At 42.7% G+C, this 17015-nt stretch overlaps 1 protein-coding gene across 5 annotated transcripts in view; it reads left to right on the forward strand.

The window, feature by feature from the left end:
- The window catches only part of eva1ba (eva-1 homolog Ba (C. elegans)), a 92681-nt gene that overhangs the window by 16701 nt on the left and 58965 nt on the right, over window positions 1-17015 (forward strand). Inside the window, exon 2 of one of the 5 annotated variants that reach the window (XM_041212877.1) lies at window positions 3393-3501. The exons of 1 other annotated variant lie outside the window; for it this stretch is intronic. The gene's annotated coding sequence lies outside the window, so the exon portion shown is untranslated. Of the gene's footprint in view, window positions 1-3305; window positions 3502-3527; window positions 3905-17015 lie in introns of those variants that run through there. 3 more of the 5 variants (XM_041212881.1, XM_041212875.1, XM_041212876.1) reach the window with 3 other exon arrangements.

Raw genomic sequence — 17015 nt, forward strand, 5'->3', positions numbered from 1 at the left:
CAGTATTGGAGCCATAGCCTAACTTGTGACTCTTTTGGTGGCCTCCGGTTACAGCCACCAGTGGAGTGTTCCAGGAGGGAATCTAGGCTGTCATGGCCCACTTGGTTGAATATTTGTCAGACATTGCCAAGCCACATGCATGAAGAATGACCCCATGGGCAAAATATTAGTAGCCTCTGGGTTCTGAGAAGGCAGAAAACCAGATAGCAGCAGAAGAAAGAAAGAGAAAAAAATGAAGAAAAATGGAGCACTGTTGACTTTCTGTTTGCGATGTGATAACGATCTCCCGATAAAGTCTGTCTCTGAGCCATGATGTGATGGTGCACAACCTCATATGGAAAGTGAAGCTGATTCTTGTCAAATTGTGCTGTGACATTCAAGGAAAATTCCACACAGGAACCCTCAGGGAGTGGTGTTGGAATGAGTTCAAGAAGAACGGATTTGGAAATGACCTTTCACCAAATTATTTTTGGAGCTTTTCCTGCAATGATATGGAGACAATGAGGTGAAAGCGTACAAAAAAACCACACCAGGAGAAGGAAGGCTTCTCAGGAGAGTGAAACTCTAGTCATCTGACTCCAGCTACAGAAAGTCACTGCTACAGGCCAATGATTTAGTAGTAGGTGTCATTGGCCCTTACTGTACGATACAAAGCTTTCAAATAGTCTGACAAAATCAGGAACAAAGGGACTTTGAGTGGTTTCAATGCATTGTTCTGAACAGCATGGAGTGTGCATCGCCCCTGAGAGGTTTCAAACCCCCTTCAATTGTCCCTCACAGTCTTTTATATCTTCTAAATTTGGCAATGTATTGCCGTCATTTAGCACTTAGTAGTGCCAAACCCACAATCTCTACCAACTAGAAAGAGAAGAAGAGCAGACCAATGTTCCCCCTAAAGTTGCACAATTGCATAGCAATCCGAAAGTTCCCCCTGACATGTCAGCCCCTTGAAGTTACGATGCTTGCACAGCTGCGCAAAAAATTTAAAGGCCTAGTGCACTTAAACGAGTGAATGGGGACATTGATTGAGTCACATTGCAGCTGTCCCATGGGAACATCATCACCGCCAAGTTCCCCTCCAAGCCACTTACCATCCTGACTTGGAAACATTGTCCTTGGGTCAAAATCCTGGAACTCCCTCTCTAACAGCACTGTGGGTGCACCTACACCACACTGACTGCAGTGGTTTAAGGTGGCGGCTCATCACCACCTACTGAAGGGCAATTAGGGATGGATAATAAATATTGATCTTGCCAGCAATGGCCCCATCCCTCGAATGAATAAAAAAAATCCAAATGTTTCCGAATTTTTATACGCTTGGATATCCAGTTCAGAATGCAAAGTGTCTGAAATCTTGCACAGTCTCTAAGAGTGTGCACGCTGTCCGGTTTCATATACAGCATCTGACTTAATGTATAGTATACGATTATTTGTTCAGCGTCCAGTATTCTCATTCTGTACCTAATCACTTTATATCTCTTCCTTCATTCCTCATGTGTATGTGTTTTCTCCCCTTTCCTTGGCCTATTTCATAAGCTGTGCATCTGTAATAGACCAGAATTGGCTGTAGCATGACGCCAGTAGTTGGATTTCCCCCCTCCACCCTTCAGCTCAAAAAGCATTACCCTCTAAAGTAACTGCAAGTGTGAGCTGATAATGTGCAGTGAGGGAGATGGCATCTGGGAGCTGAGTGAATTACAGTGGATGAATTCAACCTCAAATCAGATACAGAAATGGAGATGGAAAGACAGGCTGGATTAAGAAAGTGAGAGATTAAAGAAACAAAGGAAAAGTAAGAGAAAAAATATATAAAATTAAAATTTGACATTTTTAATATCTCCAACAGTTAATAGCCTGAAGGAATGAGAGTTCACACATGCAATAGTTAATTTTCAGTGCCAGAGAAGTTGATTGGTAATAATTAACAGATCACACTGTTTAAAGGTACTTGCACTTATAATTACTGGCCTTAAATATCAGCTGTAAACTTAATTCATATCTACCATGCAAATACAGCAACTTCTTGATATTCAGTGCTTGTTAATTGTGGAGCAGTGCAACTCTGACAGGAACTTTGGATATTTGCATTTTCCCTCACCTGAAAATGCTGCATTTCCTCATCAAAAATGGTGAGCAGCATTAGCCTCAGTGTTATTTTGGCAGAAAAATCTAACATCTTCACCTCCTGATGAACGGCTGGGTCTAAAACTCTCATGGTTTCTTCTCTTCACAGATGCTGCCTGACTTACTGAGTTAATCCCATGTTTCCTGATTTTGTTTTAAATACGGCTAAAACTTCTTGAACCCTGTGTCAGCCTCACCTCATCCACAAAAGCACCATTGTGACATTATTCCATTCTCCATACCAGCACCAGCCTGAGTGAGACAGTCAACTTGCTGCCAAAATAGGGCACCAGTTAGTGTATTATGGAGTCATGTCCACTAGGAGGTAACTTAAATTTCCCCCAGTTTTTTTCTTATTCATTCATGGGATGTGGGCTTCGCTGGCTGGGCCAGCATTTATTGCCCATCCCTAGTTGCCCTTGAGAAGGTGATGTTGAACTGCCTTCTTAACCTGCTGCAGTCCATGTGGTGTAGGCACACCCACAGTGCTGTTAGGGAGGGAGTTCCAGGATTTAGACCCAGCGACAAAATATAGCCACAAAAAAGGGGACTTTGTCCCATTGAGTTTCAGCTCAATTTAAACACAGGTCATGGAGGTTTCAGCGAGGATACATTATATTAAAACACCAATTCCTCCTGATATTCAATTAAACATCACTTTGGAAAACTACATAAAGGTTTGCTTCGTGTAGCTGAGAAATTTTTTTCTCTCAGAGGGTTGTGAGTTTTTGAAATTCTCTTCCTCAAAAGGCAGTGGAAGCAGAGTCTTTGAAATTTTTTAAGGCAGAGCTAGATAGATTCTTGAGAAGCAGGGGGCTGAAATTTTAGGTGGGTGGAGGTGGGAATTTGGGCTTAAGGTTACAATCAGATCAACCATGATCTAATTGAATGGTGGAGCAGGCTCGAGGGGCCGAGTGGCCTACTGCTGCTCCTAATTCGTATATAGGTAAAATGATTGGCTGAAATCAATTGTTGACCTAAAGCTGCAGTTATTAACAGTGCTGTACAAAGTGAATCTATAAACAGTTTCCTACTTTCTTTATGACATCTTGTGATCACCTCTCCCGCTCCAGATAACTAGAAAATGTTTCTGTGGCTATGGGTTTAAATAGACATAATTACACTAGGGGTTGGACCTGGGGAGGCTATTAAATAAGTCACACTGTGAGCAGCATTCAGCACAGAGGAATACACCAAACCCTTTGGCAAGTATTTCCTGTTGCTGCTGCCTTAATGCTAAACAGATCTTTTCTTTTCCCTATTCCTAGCCAAAGAGCTCCTGGCTCCTGTCAACTGACTCTCCAGCACTGCGAAGCCGCAGACATTATAAGCAGCAAGGGCAAGCAAGGAAGAGGCTCTGGGGGAGCTGCTATCCTGGTGAGTGCTTGTGTCCTTTTTTGGGGTTTTTTTTCCTTCTCCTCCAGGTCATGTGGAGTCAGCATTCCTTCCTTCCCCCTCCCCACTTCCTCCCTTCCCCCAGTCTCTGCAATTAGCTAATGGGTGCCTGGGAACATCTGGAAGGAAGTGGGTCCACCTTCAATTTGCAAACTGCTCGCTGGGAGAGAGTGAGACAGGGAGAGAGAGAGAGAGAGAGAGTTTCCTGCAGCCAGTCTATCAGTACGGGGCCACTTCTGCTTTACTGAAAGCCTTTTTGAGCATCACAGCCCATACACTGCGAGTCTGCTTAGATTGAGCGGTGGGGTCGCTCCCTGAATGAAAGTCTAACAAGGAGCTCCTTTGAAGTTGCTGAGCTGCAGATGGCTGAGGATTTTTAAGGTCGGTGAGTTGGGACATATTTTTGATTTCCCTGTTGATTTCTTTTTTTTAATTATTGAGAGTATCTGAGACACAAGGAAACATTCAATCGGAGCTAAATTACCGTCAAAAAATCTCAAAACAACAAAAACAAACATAAGTTAAAAGGATGAACAGTGTCTAATTATTTGTGGTCTGTGAAGTGTTGCTGGGTTCGGTGTGAGTGACTGCTCTGCCATACACTGTAATAGCTCTCATTTATTTCACTTTGCGGAGTTAACCATTCACTGTGAGCTCCCAGATCTGCAGGGAACATCTGATTCCAAATATTGTTCAGACAAAAAAAGTGAGAGCTTCCATATGGAACTGAGTGAATTCACGGTGTAAGGAACTACTGACACTGGATTTAAAGATGCAGGGGGCCTGAGAAACTGACACTGGATTTAAAGATACAGGGGGCTTGAGAAACTGATACTGGATTTAAAGATACAGGGGGCCTGAGAAACTGACACTGGATTAAGATACAGGGGGCTTGAGAAACTGACACTGGATTTAAAGATGCAGGGGGCCTGAGAAACTGACACTGGATTTAAAGATACAGGGGGCTTGAGAAACTGATACTGGATTTAAAGATGCAGGGGGCCTGAGAAACTGACACTGGATTTAAAGATACAGGGGGCTTGAGAAACTGATACTGGATTTAAAGATACAGGGGGCCTGAGAAACTGACACTGGATTTAAAGATACGGGGGGCCTAAGAAACTGACACTGGATTTGAAGGGACATGGGTCTGAGAAACACATTGAATTTAAAGTGACATGGGTCTGAGAAACACACTGGATTTAAAGGGACATGGGTCTGAGAAACACACTGGATTTAAAGGGACATGGGTCTGAGAAACACACTGAATTAAAAGGAACGGAAGGGTCTGAGAAACTGACACTGGATTTAAAGAGATTGCGGGGTTGGTCTGAGAAACTGGATTTAAAAGGAACCAGTTGTGAGAGTGAACATTGAATCTACAAAGAGATTGTGCAATTGAATGGGTTTTGAATACGTTAAAATCTCACCCTGTGTAATTTGTTATTTAAATGTTACTACTCCAGATCTCTTCACTATCTAAACAGAGCAGGCTTGCTTTTACACACTGACTGAAGGAAAAGAGCACAAAACCAAAACAGAAACAGAAATATCTGGAAAAACTCAGCAGGTCTGGCAGCATCGGCAGAGGAGAGCACAGTTGATGAAACGTCAACTGTGCTCTCCTATGCCACCCTGCTGAGTTTTTCCAGGTATTTCTGTTTCTGTTTTTGTTTTGGATTTCCAGCATCCGCAGTTTTTTGCTTTTATCTATGAAGGAAGAGAGCGTTCTTGCTGTGGACTGATGCTTGCAGAATTTCGGGAAGGGGCAAAGGTATAAAGAATATTCCATGAATTTGATGCAACAGTGAACTTTCCGGAGAGTCATGTACAGTAAAATTAATCACTTAATTGTTGCAATAGTCTGTTTGCAAAAACTTCCCAATTTCCAGTAGCTGTCCTCTATTAATCAGTATAATTTGATATTAGATGGCACAGTAGAGCAACACAGATGCTCCAGACCGGCAGAATCAGCCAATTGCCAGTGTGACAGCAAATCAGTCATGGTACACATGCTGACATGTATTCCACCCATTCAGCACACTGGGGAGAGAGGGAGAAACTTACAGATTGTGTCTTGACAGAGTTGATGTGGGGAGGATGTTTCCTCTTCTGCGAGAATCTAGAACTAGGGGCCACTGTTCGGAAATAAGATGTCGCCCATTTAGGACAGAGATGAAGAGAAATTTTTTCCCGTGAGTCTTTGCAACTTTCTTCCTCAAAAGCCGGTGAAAGCAGAGTCTTTGAATACTTTTAAGGCAGAGGTGGATAGATTCTTGATAAGCAAGGGGGTAAAAGGTTACTGGGTGGGGAGGTAGGTGGGAATTTAGTGTTAAGGTTACAATCAGATCAGCCATGATCTTATTGAATGGTGGAGCAGGCTTAAAGTGCCGAGTGGCCTACTCCTGCTCCTAATTCATATGTTCCTATGTTTGATGGGATAAATTCACCCTCTGAATAGAGACAGGCCTCTTAAAAGACAAACTCTAATGCAATTTGTTTATGGGAAACATTAATTGGTCTTTTAGTGACTGGCCTTTTTAATCCTGCTATTTGGGAGATTGATCTCAATGCACACCCCTTCCCCCTCCCTTGAGTGCACCAGCCTCCCCCTCCCCTGTTTGCATTGGAAGATGTTGTCTGCACTGGTATTGGAATCTGCTGTACAATATAATTTGCCCTCACTTACTGCACTGAAACTAGGAGCTCTAACCCAAAGATGCATTCACAGATTTACACATGTCTGGGTTGCTACTGTTCCTGAAATACTCCAGCATTGACACTGTGGAGTATCAGCGACAGAGGAAGGATTATGCACTTGTCAAAACAGCTTTCATTGGTGCATATTTATAAAAGATAATAATTACTGTAGCAGAGTTGACACTTTCAGATGAATTTGTAGCAGATCTGTTACTGAAATGCGCACTCAGTTCATTTTCATGAGTTTTAAATATTTAATTTCTTACTTCCATAATTTATCAGTGCAGGGAACCAGGACACCAACTGAGTACAAACTCCCATAACTGAGCTAGGTTCAAACATCTGAATGATTACCCCTGCTTCAAAGATTTCCAAACATTGAACTTAAGATGTTTAACAGGGCAACTCCTTTGAGATAATAGGCCGCTAATTCATCACATGTATCCTTCCATTTTCATTTCTGCCAAGAAATACAGTTTGATTCACTGCCTTGAATCTTCTTGAGGTTTAAGTGACCTGAGAGACTGCCAGACTTCATTATAGAGAGGCCCAAAATAGGAACATGGTTAAGGTGTTAGTTGTGGCTCAGTGGGTAGCACTCATGCTTCAAAGTTAGAAGATTGTGGGTTCAGGTCCCAATCCAGAGACTTGGCCACGTACTTCAGCACAACACTTGCTGAGGGAGTGTTGGAGGTGTCGTCTTTCAGATGAGACATTGTTAAACCAAGGTCCGGTCTGCTCCCTCAGCACTATCTTAAGAGTAGAGGGAGTTCTCCTGATGTCCAGTCTGCAACCAACATCATTAAAAACAAAGTACCCGTTATCATATTGCTGTTTTTGAGAATTTGCTGTGTGAAAATTGGCTGCCGCATTCCTATCGACTGAATCTTCGGCTCAGCGAGCGGGTGGGGCAGGGCCCTCTTGTTGAGGCGTAGAATGATGTGGGATGATGCTGGGCGTGTGTCCTGATGTCACAGCGCGGCATTCAGACTTTCAGTTCGGCGGGCGCACACTCGAGTCGGCAGCACGCCCACTGAACTGTCAAAGGCCTAATAAGGCCATTTTACTCTCAATTAAAATAATTAATGGGGATGCCCGTCCAACATTAAGGTTGACAGGCAGGAGAAGAACCCAGGTGGCCTTCGCATTTTTCATGGAACCTCATCCACAGGTGGGATGAGGTTTCATGAATGATTTTAAATATTGAAAACATTTTTTATTGAAATTAATGCACACGTCCCAGTTCATGTGACAGTTTCACATGAGAGGACATGTCCGAATATTCTTTTAAAATCTTTTTGTCCATTTTTCACACTCAAATTAATCTCCCTGAGGTAAATCCGTGCCTCAGGGAGAATTCTGTGCTCTTTTGCGCGCATGTGCGTGGAAGTGCCCACTCCCCACTCAGGCAATCCCCCCCTCCTCACCCGCACAGGGAGCGCTCAGCGCTTCTGGGTGTGCGTCACGTTGGGCGGGCCTTAATTGGCCTGCCCACGTAAAATGGCGGTGCGGACCCGATTGGGGGTGCTGATCGGGCCCACCCCCGCTCCCGCATCGCCTGCCCAACAGGCAGAATATTCTGCCCGATATTACACCAGGGTCTAAAGTTCAAAAATAAAAATACCTTATTGGCTGTTAATGCTTTGGATCTTTCTGAGGTTGTAAAAGGCACTGTCATTTCTTTCTAAACAATAACCTTCTGCCAGTTGTCTGCCAATGGTGCTCAGCTACTCTCCTGTTATGAGTCACCAGTATGCAGACTGGAGTCACTTACAGTTTTTATTGTTGTCTGAAATCACTTGTTCCTCATTTGACTCAGCAATTACATAAATAATTTGGACTCTGGAATCAGAAAATTTGTGGATGAAACTAAATTGGGAGTACAGTGAATACTGAGAGACTGTGCTAAAATACAAGAAGACATTAATAAACTTGCAGAATGGATGTGTAAATGGCAAAAGAATTTGATGATAAATAATTAGAGGCAATTGGAGGAATAATGGGACAACATTCTCTTTGGGAAATATAAGTTGTGAGAATGGGTTTTTCTTCTAAGTATTTTGCGTGTGTGTGTGTGTGTGTGTGTGTGTGTGATTTCATTATGCTGGGCAAGATTTGACAGGAGTCAGGTTGTCTGGGGGTTTGGAAACATGAAAATGATATAAGTGTTAAGTTTGAGGTACAAGTAAATGGGTTAGATCTAACATTTGCATTTTTATATAATTTGAGAGTTTGTTTGAATATCAAAAGGGAGTCAGAGGAAACTAGAAAAACATTTGCATCTTGCAGGAGTTCATAGGTAAACAAGTAGTGGGGATATGATAATGTATTGACCCAATAGAAAAGACTAGATGGAAACGTGACAGATCTTATGTTTGGAAGGGTTTGAGTTTCAGCGGTGTGTGAGAACAATGGGACTGAGATGAAAGGGGAAAAAGGTATATTAGAGTTAGTGTGGATGTTGAACTGGAGAGCTGTTGAGCTAGAAAGCTGTTAAGTTGGAGATGGCTGGAGATAGCTGGAACTGTTTGAGCTGTTGAGATGGCTGGAGCTCTGGTCTGGGAGAGGATGCAGTTTGAATCACCCATCCAGTCAACCCAGAAAAGCCTTGGGCTGCAGCAAGCAGTTTTATTCTGAAATGGATTCCATAGGAGAATGGAAGAGGGCAAAGGTCATATGGTACACCTTTATTGAAGCTACAGAAGTTTGCCTTGTGTAATATTACTGGATTTCATATTTAAATATCTATAAGGGAGTGTTGCCTGGAAATTGTTTTTATTTATGGGTTTGACCAAGTAGAACATTTTGGGGGGAATGTTTTGTCAGACTAACCGTAATTGTGTAACTGTAATCTTGTGTACTTAAGTTTTCTTTACTTTCTTGTTAATTAAACTTATACTTTTAATTTTAAAAAACCCAAAAGTGTTAGTGGATTTCTTACTGCTGTGATTGGTACGTCGCCTTCTTGTTATTAGAATAAAAAAACAAGGTTGTGGCCTGTGAGCCAAGTTTCCCTCTGAGATTTGGTTTGCAAAGCGATTAACACCTGCTGTGGTCATAACAAAGTCTAACTGGAGTAGCGGTGCAAAGATATTCAGAGGTACAGATTCACAAATTAAAAATAACGATACAGGTTAACAGCACCAAATGAGATAGAAACAGTATGGTTCATTTCTAGATGGTTAGAATGCAAAAGCAGCTAAGTTACTTTAAACTTAGTTTAGATGACACTTAGAGTACTGTGCAGAAGGTCTCCATATCATAAAAAGGGTAGAAGCACTGGAGAAATTGTAATGAAGATTTACCAGGATAATAACAGGACTGAAACGTTGCAACTATTAGGAAAGAATGAACAAGCTTGGGTTCTTTTCTGTGGAAAAGAAAGGACTGAGGGGTGATCTGATAGAGGCTGTAAAGATTATGAAAAGGTCAAATGGGCAGATAAATGGCAGATGGAATTTAACCCTGAAAAGTGTGAGCTGATACACTTTGGAAGGAGTAATTTGACAAGGAAGTATTCAATGAACGGTATGACACTAGGAAGTTCTGAGGAACAAAGGGACCTTGGTGTGTGTGTCCATGGATCTCTGAAGGCAGAGGGGCATGTTAGTGGGGTGGTGAAAAAGGCATATGGGACACTTGTCTTTATCAATCGAGGCATAGATTACAAAAGTAGGGAGGTCATGTTGGAGTTGTCTAGGATCTTGGTGAGGCCACAGCTGGAGTACTGTGTGCAGTCCTGGTCACCACATTACAGGAAGGATGTGATTGCACTGGAGAGGGTGCAGAGAAGATTCACCAGGATGTTGCCTGGGATGAAATATTTAAGTTATGAAGAGAGGTTGGATAGACTTGGGTTGTTTTCGCTGGAGCAGAGAAGACTGAGGGGTGACCTGATCGAGGTGTACAAGATTATGAGGGGCATGGACAGGGTGGATAGGGAGCAGCTGTTCCCCTTATTTGAAGGGTCAGTCATGAGAGGACAGAAGTTGAAGGTGAGGGGCAGGAGGTTTAGGGGGGATGTGAGGAAAAACTTTTTTACCCAGAGGGTGGTGATGGTCTGGAATGCACTGCCTGGGAGGGTGGTGGAGGCGGGTTGCCTCACACCCTTTAAAAAGTACCTGGATGAGCACTTGGCACGTCATAACATTCAAGACTCTGGGCCAAGTGCTGGTAAATGGGATTAGGTAGGTCAGATGTTTCTCATGTATTGGTACAGACTCGATGGGCCAAAGGGTCTCTTCTGCACTGTGTGATTCTGTGATTCTGTGAACTTAAACAAAATAACTTCCCACTAATTTTCTGAACCCTGGCTTTCTGAGACTGCATGGGCTATCATTTGAAATCATAACTTTCAGGGTCTCTAATTTATATCAATGCTCACATTCAGAGGAGTGGGTTTGTGCCAGATAATTCCTGCTGGGGGATTAGAGACTGCCCAACACAATGGGCATGAGGTGTTTTTCAATAATTGCAACGGTTTTCAATCTTGATTAAATAATCCCAATTTTTGACCATTATCATTTTAACCACCCTTTTTCTTGGTTTTTTTTTTAAAGAAACCTATGTGTACATGTTTTGCTTTCAAAACCACAACGTTAAAATACAACTCCTTTCCCAATCCTTTCTGTGGATAAATGGTTCCCAAATCCTGAAATATGACAGCGGCTTTTAAAGGATCATTTCAATCTGTATGGTAAGGACTTCTTCCCAAACCTAGGAATAAGATATTATTCAAAAGTTACATTTTTATGTTTGCCATGTTTATCTTGACTTATGACCATTGTTACTATGGCAACCTGCCCTAAATTCTTGTGTTTAAATTGTCAATGGCCAGAGTCTACAGTTATTAATAATGAATAACCTAGTGGCTCACTTCTGTAATTGTTCAGTCACATTCTGGTTCAAGGCACTAATGACATTGTCTAACAGTACAGCTAGGAACAGGAGGAGGCCATTCAGCCGAATGATCCTGTTCCACAATTCGGTTAGGTCATAGTTGATCTACATCTCAACTCCATCTATCTGCCTTTGATTAAATCTTGTGACACTCTTAGAAAAATCTCCATCTTGAAGATTTTAATTGACACTCAGCCATCCACAGACTTTCGGGGAGGGAGTTCTAGATTTCCACTTTATGAGCGGGGGGAACTCCCGACGTCACCGCACCCCATTTAAATTTTCAGGAAGGCGGAAGCGCAGCAAAATCAGCTGCACAGCTGCTGACCTATCAATGGCCAATTGAGGCCATTGACAGGGTCAAGGTTGTCGGGCAGGCCAGGTGCTCTGGTGCCAATTAGAAAAAACATGAAACCTCATCCATGAGGGGACATGTTAGGGAAATTTTCTTTTTTTTTTATCCTTTTTACATTTACAGCCGATCTCCCTGAGGCTGCACTTAGCCTGAGGGAGATGAGTGCGCTCTTTCGTGCACATGCGCGAAAGAGTGCAATCTTGATTTTGGGATTTCCCCCTCACCCGCACAGGGAGTGCATAGTGCTTCTGTGCAGACGTGACGCTGGGTTGGCCTTAATTGGCCCACCCATGTAAAATGGTGGCTCGCCTCTGATCAGGAGTGCCGATTGGAAGTGCGCCTGTATGCGACCGCCCTTCAACTTCCCCCTCCCGATAGCGGGCAAATTCAGCCCTATTTGTGTGAAAAAAAATGCTTCTTGATTTCACTCCTGAACAGCTGAGATCTAGTTATAAGATAGTGTTCCCCTTATAGATTCCCTTACCAGAAGAAATAGTTGCTCTGTCTCTACTGAATCTTTTTATCATTGTAGACATCTTGATCAGATCAGCCCTTAATGTCTGACTTCAGATGAGAACAAACCAAGTTTATGCAACCTGTCCTTATAATTTAACCCTTTCAGCCCGGGTATCATTCTTGTAAACCTGTTTGCACCCACTGCAAGGCTAATATATGGTGCCCAGATGAGGTCTCGGTGACTCCGAATTCAACTAATGTGGAGTTTTTTTCGAATAGTGTTACTAAGATCTGCTCGATGTTTAACAAAATTACAAACAAATTATAAAGAACAGTTTTATCCTGAATTGCAGACAGAATATCATTTTTAATTCCTTTTATCTGCATTCTGGGCAAAGTGATCCATGTTACAAGTTGCAGGACAGTACTGTTGCACCCTGGCAACCATAACATAGAGTTAGCATTTCCCAGGCAAATGCATACATTTTACATAATATATTGATATTTGATCAGATAACCAGGGTCCCTGGAGTGGTTTGCTGAGCTGGAGCTTGGTAAGAGGTTGGGATGGAGAAAGAAAGTTTCTTGTGCATTGATGTCAATCTAATCCTTCCAAAGTTAATTGCGAATGTAGAGAGCAAGAAACCAGCAACTGGAAACCTTCACTATGTCATATTATTGATTCATTGTTGTTTCATTAATCACATTTGACATCTGTCGAACTGATCACAAAATGTCACCAATTTTCTACACCCACTGTCAGCGTCAAATAACCCCAGTCAATAATAATAACAATGCACACCAGTTGCAGGATAAAGCTTTCTTCCTAACGATAGAACTAAGATGCAGCTTCAGCCGGACATCCATCCTGCACCAGAGTGGCGGCTTTATTTCCTCTATTATAGGAAGTCCTTAAATCTCACTGGATAAAAGTGCTTCCACATTGAACACGGCACAGTGTTTGTGCAACCCTCTTCAAATTGGATGCAAAGTCACTGTTAGCTGAATCTGTTTCAGTGGTGCACTCTCTCCTCAAGGTCAGGAGGCTCTGGGTTCAAGTCCCAATCCAAAGACTTGCGTACACGCTCTAGACTGACACTCCATGCAGCACTGAGGGAGTGCTGCAATGTTGGAAGTGCCATCATTCAGTAGAGAAGTTAAATCAAGGTTCTGTCTTCCCTCTCAGGTGGATGTAAATGATCCCATGGCACGATTTGAAGGAGAGCAGGGGAGTTCTACCCAGTGCCTTGGCCAATATTTATCTCTCAGCCAACAGCTGTTTTGATCACTTAATTGCATTATTTAGCATTGAAGTCCACTTAATAGTTGGAGAGCCCACTCACAGGTGCTGTAAGGATTGGAGCTGAGATATATCACTGGGTCAGTATAGAGAGGGCTTTACTCTGCATATAACCTTTAGCTGATGTTGACGTCAAATGAAAAGTGTTCCATTTCCCAACAATGGATCAAACCGAGAGGAAATGAGATATTTTTGATCCAGAATGCATAGCCTGAAATTGCGGTGGAAGCTGATTCAATGATAACTTACAAAATTAAATTGGTGCGGTGGAAGCTGATTCAATGATAACTTACAAAATTAAATTGGATATGTTACCATGGAAAAGGAAAAGGCCAGTGAAACTAATGGGGTAGCTCCTTTTAAAGAGCTGACACAGGCACAATGGGCTAAATGGCCTTTTTCTCTACTGTATGATTCATGCAATACTTTCATTTTGAATTTTGACTTCACAGTTTTGTTTTTTCCTTACTGAGAGTGGGCGGTGGAAGCAAAGGGTTTGAAATAATTTCTGAAACAATTGGAATTTGGATAGAGTCTTGATGGACAAGCTTCAGAGAGCTTTCTCGCCCATGCCTACCTTGTCATGGTGTTTTCTCATGTGACCTCGCCATCAGGGACCAGTAGCAGCTTCACTTCAGTCTCCACTCCAGACAGATGGGGCTGGTGAAGAATATAGGAGATATTAGTTTACCATCATTCTGCTTCAATATCAAAAATTAGTGGATTAATTCAAAGTACTTGAATCTTTCTGTTTCTGGTGAACAAACCAGAAATGGTGGAGGTCCAAGAGACTTAGAGTCCAGCTACACAGATCATTAAAATGCCATGGACAGGTGCAAAAGATGATCGAAATGGCTAACAGAATGCTTACTCTTATACCTAGAGGACTAGAATAGGGGGTAGAAGTCATGATATAGCTATACAAACTCTGGTTAGACCACAACTAGAGTACAATGTTAAATTCTGGGAACCCGATCTTAGGAAGGATATAGACCTTGGAGGGATTGCAGTATAGATTTACTGGAACGATATCTAAACTCCAGAATTTAAATTGGAAGGAGAGTTTACGCAAACTGGGGTTATATTCCCTGGGATTTAGAAAGTTAAGGGCTCATTTTCAAGATATTAAGGAGAACTGATAGGGTAGATAGAGAGAAACTATTTCTGATGGATGAGGGATCCAGTACTTGATGACATGATCTAAAATTTAGAGCCAGACATTTTAGTGAAGTTAAGAAACATCTCACATGAAAAGAGTGGTCAAAGTTTGGAACTCTGCTGCAAATGGCAGTTGTGGCTGGATCTATTGTCAATGTTAAATATGAAATTGATAAGACTTTAGGATAACAGAAATCTAAGAGGTATGGGGTAACAGTAGGTATATAGTCTAGGGCCACAGATCAGCCATGGTCTTAATGAATGGCAGAGCGGGCTTGAGGGGCTGAATGGCCTCCACCTGTACTATGTTTCTATTGTTTCTGGTATCTGCATGGGCTTGTTTCTTTTTGTGCGACATGAGGTTCAGCTAAAGAACTGAAAAGTCTTCAAGCTGAAAGCTAAGTGGATAAGTGAGCTGCAGGATCTCAAGCTTAATCTGCTGTTGATGCAGAGTTAACTGATCTCCAGCAGGGTGGCTGGAAGAATGACTCTGGTTAGGCCATGGAAGAACCAGGCACGGTTCCCACTACTTTACATCAAAACAGTAACCCTGCTGGAAACCGCCTGCAGACGTTGATACTGAGTGAGGACAAGGAACAGAAGGAGATGTGACTTACCAGCCTTTATGGTCCAGCACCCAGCTGCTGCATTACAATCTAGACTCCACTGAAGGCTACGATCTTTGGTGAAATACTGCAGAACTTGTAGACTGGCAGTGCCTGCAGGAGGTAAGGGAAAAAGAGACAATGGCGACTTCCTCCAGCAAAAGACCAGGCCAGGAAAGGAAACAAACGTCCTCGAGCCTCGTCCTGCTCCTTTGCTGAAATGCCAGTGCAAGTATGGCAGAATCCCCCTTTGTGCTGGTATAAGGGGTTTCCGTCATGGTTACAGCAAAGATATACCAGCAGAGTGGGAGAAGCCTCGAGGAAGTTCACCCTCTGATAAATCGGAAGCAGGAGATGCTGGAAACCCTCCTTTGGCTTCTGTGCGAGAACAGAGGAGTTGACCTTGTTGCTGCAGGCCCTCTATCAAAGCCGAGATTCTGGTCGGCATGGCATATTAACCCACCTTTTTCTCTCTCCACAAATGCTGCTGGACTTGCTGAGGGTTTCTAACATTTTCTGTTGATGTTTCAGATTTCTGATGTCGGCAGTTATATTTTGTTCATTTTTTTGAGAGTGAGAGAGAGAGGTCATTGGCTTAAATTTAGACAATATTCTTGGAGTGACAGATGCCTGTGATAAATAAAGAGAGTTCCTGCCAGGGTCATTTTTCTTTCAAACCAAAGTTCAGTCTTATTGAAGATTCTACCACTAGGCCTGGAGTGGGCACCTAGGGGAGAAACTTCAACCAGCACACACCCAGCAGAAAGCCTCGCCTTCTGTGAATGCAAACCAGGGTACGGCCAGGGAAGCCTGCATGATATGTGACTAGAATTTTGACACATGATTTCTGCTGGGTCAGCTCCCTGTTTGGAACGTGAAATCAGAAAATTCCTCTCCCACCTAGAAAATGCAGCCAACAGGCCTCGTAAGATCAGCGATCAGTTAATGAGGTTAGTGATTGGTATCGTTAATGTGGTTGATGAAGTCAATGTCCAATTACGAGAAATTGCAGAAGAAGTGAAGTTGCTGCCAAGGCCTGGGAAGTTGGGGAATTGAACTGCTTGTAAGCCAGTGAGAACATGCCCCTTCCAGACATTTCCTCAGCATTGCAGCACCATGAGATCACTGCCTGATGAGTGTAGGACAGCAGACTCGCATGTGGTGCAGTCCCCACACGGGTCCTTCTGCATTTGCAGAATGCAGCAATGAAATTCAGCTCCTCAGATAGGAAACAAAGTCTGACAACTTGTGCGACTTAAATGGTGTAAGAAATCCTGCACCCCAGCCTGTCTTGCACTGCGACACTAAGAAGCTTGCACACATAGCAATTAAAACATGATACAGGCGCAGCAACCCTACCAATCCCTGTTGGCATTTACGACCCAAGTGAGCAAATAGTTCTCATCATCTTAACCTATCCTGCTCGCATATCTCTTCAGTTCTTTATTTCTTCATCCACCTATCTAATCTATTCATGAATGTTGACAAAGAAAGAACTTCCATTTGCATAGCACTCAATTTGTCCAGCCTCATTTTGCAAAGTACTTTACAGCCAATGAAGTGCTTTTGGAGTGTAGCCACTGTTGTGACATAGGAAAGGTGGCAGCAATTAGGGATGGGCAATAAATGCTGGCCTAGCCAGCGATGCCCACATCCTGTAAATGCATTTTAAAAAAATTGCATACAGCAAGGCCCAAAGCTGCACAAACAGCAATGAAACCAGGTAACTTGTTTTTAGCTGTTGTATGAGGGATAGATGCTATTCAGGAAACTGGACAACTCCACCGTTCTTCTTTCAATAGTGCTGGGGAATCTTTTACATCCACTTGAGAGGAAATGAAGCACTGAAGCATCAGCTTAGAGTGGAGGGGCAGTTGTACACACAACCCTTTGACTCAGGTGACAGTGCTACCAGCAGAACAAAGATTGACACGTTCATATAGTTTTTTCCTCAGCCATTAACTCTGGAAGCGATTTAACCACCTTCCAACTCCCTGTGAAGAGATTTCTATTGCACTCTGCT

This window comes from Carcharodon carcharias, chromosome 19 (assembly GCF_017639515.1).
Source record: "Carcharodon carcharias isolate sCarCar2 chromosome 19, sCarCar2.pri, whole genome shotgun sequence".
Taxonomy (NCBI): Eukaryota; Metazoa; Chordata; class Chondrichthyes; order Lamniformes; family Lamnidae; genus Carcharodon; species Carcharodon carcharias.